The sequence below is a fragment of the Tursiops truncatus genome, chromosome 1 (genome assembly GCF_011762595.2).
Source record: "Tursiops truncatus isolate mTurTru1 chromosome 1, mTurTru1.mat.Y, whole genome shotgun sequence".
Classification (NCBI taxonomy): domain Eukaryota; kingdom Metazoa; phylum Chordata; class Mammalia; order Artiodactyla; family Delphinidae; genus Tursiops; species Tursiops truncatus.
In genome coordinates, this window is record NC_047034.1 from 74473793 (window position 1) to 74482498 (window position 8706).

Sequence of the window (8706 nt, forward strand, 5' to 3'; positions counted from 1 at the left end):
CTCTGGGACTACCTACCTCCTAAGCACCTAGCTGGTGAGTGAGACTTATTAAAATGCAGATTCATGACCTTCTGAATTAGAATCTCTGAGTGTGGAGCCCAAGTGTCTGAATCATTAATAAGCTCCCAAGGTAAGTCTTATGCATACTAAATTCTGAGAACCATCCTCAAACAAATGGAATGTATTTAAGTGGAGACACTCTCACAGTTAGGGACTGAATGCTCTTGGCCAGCTAGACATTCTAATCAAATAGATTCCAATTACCTCATGCAGCCATTAGAAACAAGGAGGTAGATTATTCAGTGATATGAAAGGGTATTTACAATGTATAGTCACATTAAAATAATCAAATGTTATCCCACTTTTGTGTGAAAAGGGAATGTTTACATATGCATAGAACACAAGTCAGGAAGAGCATACACTGAAAAATTAACCTGGATGATAGAATTGTGTTTTCTCTCTCCCTTCCTTCCTTCCTTCCTCCCTCTCTCCTTCCCTCTCTCCCTCCCTCCCTCTTTCTCTCCCTCTCTCTTTCTTTCTTTCCTTCTTATCAGCAATTTCTATATTTTTGCAACAGGTACACAAATGCATATGCATAATGAGATTTCTGTGAGATCAGGGACTTTGTTTTGTTCCCTACTAAATCCTTGTGCCCTAGAAAAGACTCTGGCACAGGAAGGTCTCCAATAGGTACTTGCTGAATAAATAATAAAGGGAAATTAACTTTTTAAAAAAAATTCCAAATATGACCTAACTTAATCTACCTTGAACATAGATATGGTTCCTAATACCAGGTTACTATAGTATAAATAAACGGCTTTGACTGAGGGTGCGTGCTGGGTGAGTTCACAATTAAACAGTAATGATGTTGCTTATATATTTGTAGTTGACACTTTGATTGAACACATATTCAATTTATGAAGTAATATGAATAGCATTTAACATTTATCATTTCATCTAACATCTTTAAAACCCCTTACTATGCACAACTGCAAGAGTAGTTATTCTAAAGGATGTCAACTACAATATGACAGGGGAGAGGTACCCAGTAATTCACAAGAGAAAATTAAGGGGGCCAGATGTAATACTTAGGACTCCAGAAATTGATACAGCAGTGAACAGACTGGACCTGATATTGTGACTCAAAGGGGAAAGTATGATGCCTTATCCCTAGCACCCAGCACAGTGAAAAGCATATAATGGGGCTCAATAAATGTAACTGTTGAATTTCCAAGACTTGGGGAGAAAAGACTTCTGGATGGAATACATGAGGGAAGTGCATACCCTCATCAGAAATAAATAAACAGCGCTATAAGGAGGAAGGAAGCACGGTGCTAGGCGACAAGATAGAGCTGCATGTACATCTCTAAGACTGAGGATGGGAGATTGCTAGGGAGCATTGGAGTGTAGACAGATATGATGTGTGAGAATATGCTAGAGGCTTCCTTGGCCAGATGGAGTGTACTTATGAGCATTCCTGAAGCAGATCACAGATATCACACCAGAGCACCCATGGGCTGTGACAAGAGGCAGCACAAAAGCACGGGAAGGCTTCAGAGCCAACTCCACATCTGCCTCTTTTTTTGGCTTTGTGAGATTTTTTTTAAAACTCTTTGATGGGACTTCCCTGGTGGCACAGTGGTTAAGAATCCGCCTGCCAATGCAGGGGACACGGGTTTGATCCCTGGTCCGGGAAGATCCCACATGCCACAGAGCAACTAAGCCCATGCGCCACAACTACTGAAGCCTGCGTGCCTAGAGCTCGTGGTCCCCAACAAGAGAAGCCACTGCAATGAGAAGCCTATGCGCACCACACTGAAGAGTAGCCCCTGCTCGCTGCAACTAGAGAAAGCCCACACACAGCAGCGAAGACCCAACGCAGCCAATAAATTAATTAAATTAAAAAAAAAGAAATATGTACAGTTAAAACAAAAAAAAACCTCTGTGAGCCTTGGGGACTTCCCTGGTGGTCCAGTGGTTAAGACTCCATGCTTCCACTGCAGGGGGTGCAGGTTTGATCCCTGGTCAGGGAACTAAGATCCCACAAGCCGCGTAGAGCGACTGAAAAAAAAAAAAAAACTAAAATCAATCAGTCAATTAGTTAATTAATTAAAAACTCTTTGAGCCTTAGTTTCTTCATCTTTATAAAGAGGCTTATAATACTTACCTCATAGGTTTATTGTCAGGATCAGGGAAAATGTATATAAAATATTAACCCTGGGCGGGGATTTTCCTGGCACACAATAAATGTTGAATAAATAGCAGCTAATATCATTACACTGGTGGAGTGGGGGTGGGGGGGTGCTGGCTGAAGTGAATTAGAAACTATGTGCTTGAAGGACCACAAATCCCAGGGCTGTGTGACATCTGCGTTAGCACAATCTACTAAAAGTACAGTTTTTTGATAAGGTCTTGACTTTCCTTCCTCTTTCCATCATAAGAGTCATCTCTCACAATGAAGAAAGTGCTGCACAGTATGGAATAAGGAAGAGTTGACTGATGCTGTGAAAGTGATGAAAATCTTGAAGGAGAACAATATCATCTTAGGTTTCATGAAAGCCAAGACATGAAAGACTGGGCATGATATGAGATAAAAACTAAAAATCAAAGTTCAAAGGAAATGCAGGCATAGTTCCATGTTGTGCTTAAGAAAATCACTGATGTACTATTAATTTGTAATTACATTATTTGGTGACAGTCTATTACATGCTCTATTAAGCACTGTTTATAAAATATACATTCCTATGAAATCATAATATTTTGTTGAAACAATTTTTCATTAACTTCTGTATATTCAAATCTTCAAAATACAAAACTATTAAAAACCCTAGAACAGAAAATGGATTTAAATATGGACATTTTTCTCATTGGCCTAAAAAAAATCTTCAAAGGGAAAGAAAACAGAAGTATATATGAAGGAGAAGATGACAAGATGATGAGCTCACCTTTAGACATATTTAATTTGATGTGGCTGTTAGACACCCTGGTGGAGATGGCCAGTGGACTATGGAGTACGGAGATAAAGATTTGGAGGTCAACTTGTATATAAGTGCTGGTTAAAACTAGGAAACAGGACTTCCCTGGAGGTCCAGTGGTTAAGACTCCGCGCTTCCACTGCAGGGGGCAAGGGTTCACTCCCTGGTTGGGGAATTAAGATTCCTCATGCCACGCGGTGCGGCCAAAAAAAAAAAAGGTAGTTTGCAAAATGAATTGTTAAAGCATAGTGATAATGAAAACTAGGAAACAGGGATTTCCCTGGTGGCGCAGTGGTTAAGAGTCCACACTCTCAATGTAGGGGGCCTGGGTTCGAACCCTGGTCAGGGAACTAGATCCCACATGCATGCCACAACTAAGAGTTCGCATGCCACAACTAAGGAACCCTCAAGCCGCAACTAAAGGAGCCCGCCTGCCTCAACTAAGACCCAGTGCAACCAAATAAATAAATGAATATTAAAAAAACAAAAAAACTAGGAAACAGAATGAGATTCCCAGGGTTGGGGGCGGGGGATGCACAATAAGAAGAGTGGGGTGGGCGCCGAGGACAGAAGCCTGGAGAGCACCAGCGTTTAAGGGGAAAGCAAAGGAAGGGACCCCAGAAAGAGAAGCAGAAGAAACAACCATAGAGGTATATGGAGAGACAGGGATGTGAGCAATCCCAGAAGCTAGCATGTGGAGGACAGATCCACAATGTCATTCATACCCCTCACTCAGGGAGGCCACGTGAAACAAGCACAGAAATAGGCCCAGGAGATTTGGTCATTAGGAGGCCTTTTTCAAGAAGTACATTAGAATGATGATAATAAAGCCAAATTGCAGAAGCTTGAGGAAATGAGTGGGAGCTGAGAGACAGCAGATGTTGCATGAAAACTACTCACATATGGATGTATAATTAAGAAATAAGAGAGGAGAGTAGGGGCACCAGTTATTAAGCTAGTATCTGTTGGCTTCAAAACCACTCTTCTGTGCACACTTTGGGGTGTTGGAGCTGGGACTCCACTTTGCAGCTGAATCCCAGTTACCTCTGCCAATGGGGACCCTGGAGGGAGACCGGAAGAGGAGAGGAACTTACTACTCCCCCTGGCTTCTGGTTAGCTGCAGTGTCATGCCAGCTTCATTTCTTCACCCAGCAGGGCAGTTTCCCCACAAAGGAGCAATGTATTCGCAACTGAGAAGCCCTGCAGGAGGAAGCTGAACTAGCTTGGGTTTTGTTCCCCAAAGGCAGTTGAATCCAGTGTGCAGTCTTTCCAACCTCACAGAACCAGCTCTGAGACCTCTGCACCAGCAAGAAGCATCCCTTCTCAGAGGCTTAAGTCTCGGTCCCCCTCCTCCAACCTCCTGATAATTCCAACCTCTCCCCTTGGAAGTTAGCCGTGGGGGTAACTGCTGGTTCCTGAAATTGCTACTTGCATATACCCTAGAGCAGTGGTCCCCAACCCCCATGCTGCAGGGTCCACGGCCTTTTAGGAACCAGGCCGCACAGCAGGAGGTGAGTGGCAGGCGGGAGAGCGAAGCTTCATCTGCCACTCCCCATTGCTCCCCATCGTTCACATTACCACCTGAACCATCCCCCACCCACCCCGTCTGTGGAAAAATTTTCTTCTACAAAACCGGTCCTTAGTGCCAAAAAGGTTGGGGACCACTTCCCTAGAGTTCTCTTTACCTTTTGTTACCTAGTTAATGAGTCTCTCTGTTAAATTCTTTCTGTTAAAATAACTGGTGTGTAGCAAACAACCCAATCAAAAAAATGGGCAGAAGAACGAAATAAACATTTCTCCAAAGAAGACATACAGATGGCCAACAGGCACATGAAAAGATGCTCAACGTCGTTAATTATTGGAGAAATGCCAATCAAAACTACAAGGTATCACCTCACACCAGTCAGAATGGCCACCATCAAAATGTTTACAAGTAATAAATGCTGGAGAGGGTGTGGAGAAAAGGGAACCCTCCTATACTGTTGGTGGGAATGTAAATTGGTACAGCCACTATGGGGAATGGTATGGAAGTGCCTTAAAAAACTAAAAATAGAGTTACCATATGACCCAGCACTCCCACTCCTGGGCATATATCCAGAAAAGATGAAAACTGATTTGAAAAGATGCATGCACCCCAATGTTCATAGCAGCACTATTTACAGTGGCCAAGACATGGAAACAACCTAAGTGTCCATTGACAGATGATTGGATAAAGAAGATGTGGTACATATACACAATGGAATATTACTCAGCCATAAAAAGAATGAAATAATGCCACTTGCAGCAACATGGATGGACCTAGAGGTTATCATACTAAGTGAAGTAAGTCAGACAGAGAAAGACAAATATCATATGATATCACTTATATGTGGAGTCTTAAAAAATGATACAAATGAACTTATTTGCGAAACAGAAACAGACTCAAAGACATAGAAAACAAACTTATGGTTACCAAAGGAGAAAGTTGGGGCGGGGAGGGGATAAATTAGGTGTTTGGGATTAACAGATACACACTACTATATATAAAATAGATAAAACAACAAGGACCTACCATATAGAACAGGGACCTATATTCAGTATCTTGTAATAACCTATAATGGAAAAGAATCTGCTGTGCACCTGAAACTAACACAATATTGTAAATCAATTGTACTTCAATTAAAAAAAATAATAGTAGCTGGTGTGTTTTTGTCTGCTGCCTGATACATAGGAAATAATGACTTTTTCTTACATTGATGAAACTAGAGTGTATTAATAGACTATGATAAAGGAGCCCCTAGAGAGAGGGATCAAAGAAACAGAAAAGAGGAGAAAACTATGGCCAAAGTCGGAGAGTATACAAAAAAGGCAGGATCAAGGGCAGGAGGGTGCTGGCCTAGAAGAGAAGGGGGGAAAGAGGTCAGGATGGGTGTGAAAGAAGACATGACTGTATGGCAGAAGTTGAGGAAAACTGTGCCTAAGGGCCTGTGTTTCTCCAGGAATTAGGAGGAAAGCCCCCCTGCAGAGGTGGGAGGATGAGAGATGAGAAGAAGCATCTTCAGATGTGGAGAGGTCCCTGAGGGGAATGAAGATCATTAACCAAAGACAAGTAAAGGGGCTGATAAGAACACAGGCTAGGGCTTCCCTGGTGGCGCAGTGGTTGAGAGTCCGCCTGCCAATGCAGGGGACACGGGTTCGTGCCCCGGTCCGGGAAGATCCCACGTGCCGCGGAGCGGCTGGGCCCGTGAGCCATGGCCGCTGAGCCTGTGCGTCCGGAGCCTGTGCTCTACAACGGGAGAGGCCACAACAGTGAGAGGCCCGCGTACCGCAAAAAAAAAAAAAAAAAAAAAGAACACAGGCTAAAGTGGAAAGAACAGGATCCATGACTACTTGATCTTCCCCACTGGACCCGACCACAGCTGAGCGGGTGCGGCAAAGATACGATGAGGGTCATGAGGGTCCTGTTGGACAGACAACCACTTCAAGACAGAACTGAAGGGAAATGAGACTGTCGTTGACTGAATTACTCAGGTGGTCCATGGAGTCCAGCCTGGGAGGTCAGGAAAAGAGGCATTCAACAGACAGAGAAACAAGGGGATTAGGGACTCCATTAGGTGAAAGCAGATAAGGAGGTGAGGTCCATGTCAGCTCTTATAGGACCATGGTGCCAGGCTCTGAGCTAATGACACCTGCCACCCTGGAAAGAGAACCATTTCACCTCTACATAAGTGGTTGATCTCTTCTCCAACAAAGCCTCCAGATATTGGGAGGGAAATTATGATGTCAGACAAACATTGGTTTTTGTTGTAAGCTTTTTTTTTTTTTTTTTTTTTTATTTATTTGGCTGCCCCGGGTCTTAGTTGTGGCACACGGTATCCTCGTTGCCACGTGTGGGATCATTTAGCTGCCGCATGTGGGATCTTTTAGCTGCCGCATGCAGAATCCAGTTCCCTGACCAGGGATCGAACCCGGGTCCCCTGTATTAGGAGCACAGAGTCTTAACCACTGGACCACCAGGGAAGTCCCTGTAAGCTTTAAAGAAGCATACACTTTATATTTCAGGTTTCCTTTTTCAGCAGTCCCGTCTATTTGCAAAGATTTATATTTCATAACTCTTATTCTTTCTTAGAGTTCTTCTAAAGAACTAGGGAAGACTGACTGACTTTTTAAAAAGTAGAATAGGGCTTCCCTGGTGGCGCAGTGGTTGAGAGTCCGCCTGCCGATGCAGGGGACGCGGGTTCGTGCGCCGGTCCGGGAAGATCCCACATGCCGCGGAGCGGCTGGGCCCGTGGGCCATGGCCGCTGAGCCTGCGCGTCTGGAGCCTGTGCTCCGTAATGGGAGAGGCCACGGCAGTGAGAGGCCCGTGTACCGCAAAAAAAAAAAAAAAAAAAAAGTAGAATAAAACTCATTCTGTCTTGTGATTATCATATGGGTCCATTGGACCATTTTAGAAATCTAAGCTACATTTTGAGGTCTTAATGATCATATTTTTTCTCTATCATGAAACATTTCAAGATATAAGAAAACAGCAATGATGGGAACACTTCAAGAATACTGCAAGAGTGAAACAAATCATCACTGTGACAGCATCTGCAACATCCTTCAGTTTTCCTAGGAGGTACCCAAAGCATTGCATCATCTTTTAAATACAAATCTTCCAAATACAAATACATAAATGTATGGTGTTGATTTGTATTTGTTTTAGTTTTTCTTGAACACAGTTGAATAATTAGAATTTTTCATTTTCTTCGGTTAATAGCAAAGAGAAGACAATTGGCAAAAGAACACATCTCTCAACTATCTCATGAATCAAAAGATAAATGCGAAGAGACCCATAGCAAAACTCTCTAATGACCATGGCAAAATTGATCAAACAAATGAAATCTCATACTTTGAGTCTTCAGAGGACAGTATTCTCAGTGAATTTACTCAAGCTCAGGGATCATTGCATGGGAGAGCGAGACATGGTCTCATTGAGATATTGTCACCTCGCTGATTACCAGGGTTGATTCTGCTGCTCTGGCTGGCTAGCTGGGTGCAGCCTGCCCTCCTCACACCTCGGTGTCTGTCTCTCCCAAAGCTGAATGCTTGGTAGAGGAAGATGGTGTTCCCTAGTAGAGAAGATCATTATTTCCTAAAGGTAATACAAGTAGCTGTGCTGCCCTCCAAATAAGCTTGCAAGAATCAGAGAGTGAAGAATATGTTTCTAAGGACAAAAAGAAATATGGTATTTTCATCCAGTTAGTTATTCAACAGGAAGAACTGTTTCACTCAATATTATGCATGAACCTTAATTATCCCATTTTGCTAAAAAGACGTGTGACTTTATTCTTTCATCTCTTATAATGTTTATGCACCAAAATGTACTTGATATATTTGCCATAACAATGCTGAAGACAGGTGTGTGTAACAAGGCAACTGGGAAGAAATAGGTGATATAGAAATAAAAACATTCATTGGATTATTTGGTATTTATAAATCTAAAAATGAAAATGTTTTGCAATTATGGAATAAAGATGATACACATACATATAAGCCTATATATGTGTGTGTGTGAATGTATACACACATCAAACACACACACACACAAAGTGAGTATGTGTGTGTATCTTCAAATCCAGGAAAATATGGAACAAATATTTGAGTTTGCTATATCTAAATTCTTATTATAATTTCTAATAAATTTATTTTTTACTATTTCCTTCTTCTTCTATAAATTATAAAATGATTCAAAAGATAGGTGGGTAGGTA

The 8706-nt window shown here is 42.3% G+C and overlaps 1 non-coding gene across 1 annotated transcript; it reads right to left on the minus strand.

The window, feature by feature from the left end:
* Positions 1–6901: 6901 nt before the first annotated feature.
* TRNAR-CCU (transfer RNA arginine (anticodon CCU)) lies at positions 6902–6974 on the minus strand. The gene has a single exon. It is a non-coding gene; the product is annotated as a tRNA-Arg (tRNA).
* Positions 6975–8706: the final 1732 nt, after the last annotated feature.